At 50.8% G+C, this 664-nt stretch overlaps 1 non-coding gene across 1 annotated transcript; it reads right to left on the bottom strand.

Moving 5' to 3' along the window:
• Positions 1 to 385: 385 nt before the first annotated feature.
• TRNAS-GGA (transfer RNA serine (anticodon GGA)) lies at positions 386 to 457 on the bottom strand. Its single transcript has one exon. It is a non-coding gene; the product is annotated as a tRNA-Ser (tRNA).
• Between the last annotated feature and the right edge of the window lie 207 nt (positions 458 to 664).

Genomic DNA, 664 nt, shown 5'->3' with positions numbered 1-664 from the left:
GACCTCAGAGGAGGTTGGGGAGGGACAGACCGGGAAGCCCATGCCTTGAATAATCTACTCACTGGAGGTCCTGAAGCAGTTAGGCTTGCTGAGGATGAGGGCATATTCAGGAGGCTGACCTGGCAAGGAGTAAAGGCAAGGACAGTCCTCCCTACAGGGATGGCAGAAGTGGTCTCGAGGGCTCTTATAAGACCATCATATCTTCCTAAATTTGGGGAGAAATTGCTGAAGAAACTGAGGGAAAGCATGTGAAGTGAAGTGAAGTTGCTCAGTCGTGTCTCACTCTTTGCGACTCCATGGACTGTAGCCTACCAGGCTCCTCAGTCCATGGAATTTTCCAGGCAAGAGTACTGGAGTGGCTTGCCATTTCCCTCTCGAGGGGATCTTCCCAACCCAGGGATCGAACCCGGGTCTCCTGCATTCCAGGCAGATGCTTTACCGTCTGAGCCACCAGGGAAGCCCTCATAGTAGGTAGCAATGAACCAAAAATGCAACCTTGGGCATCTCCAAGCCAGAATGCCCACATTCTCGTACCCACTGCTACCCCAGGCCCCCACCCACATGCAAGCAATTTTTCTTTTAATATTTGTATTTGGCTGTATCAATTTACATTCCCACCAACCATGTAAGAGGGTTCTCTTTTCCCCACACTGTCTCCAGCATT

Source organism: Capricornis sumatraensis, chromosome 1 (genome assembly GCF_032405125.1).
Source record: "Capricornis sumatraensis isolate serow.1 chromosome 1, serow.2, whole genome shotgun sequence".
NCBI classification, from domain to species: domain Eukaryota; kingdom Metazoa; phylum Chordata; class Mammalia; order Artiodactyla; family Bovidae; genus Capricornis; species Capricornis sumatraensis.
This window is presented reverse-complemented; position numbering and strand designations above follow the sequence as displayed.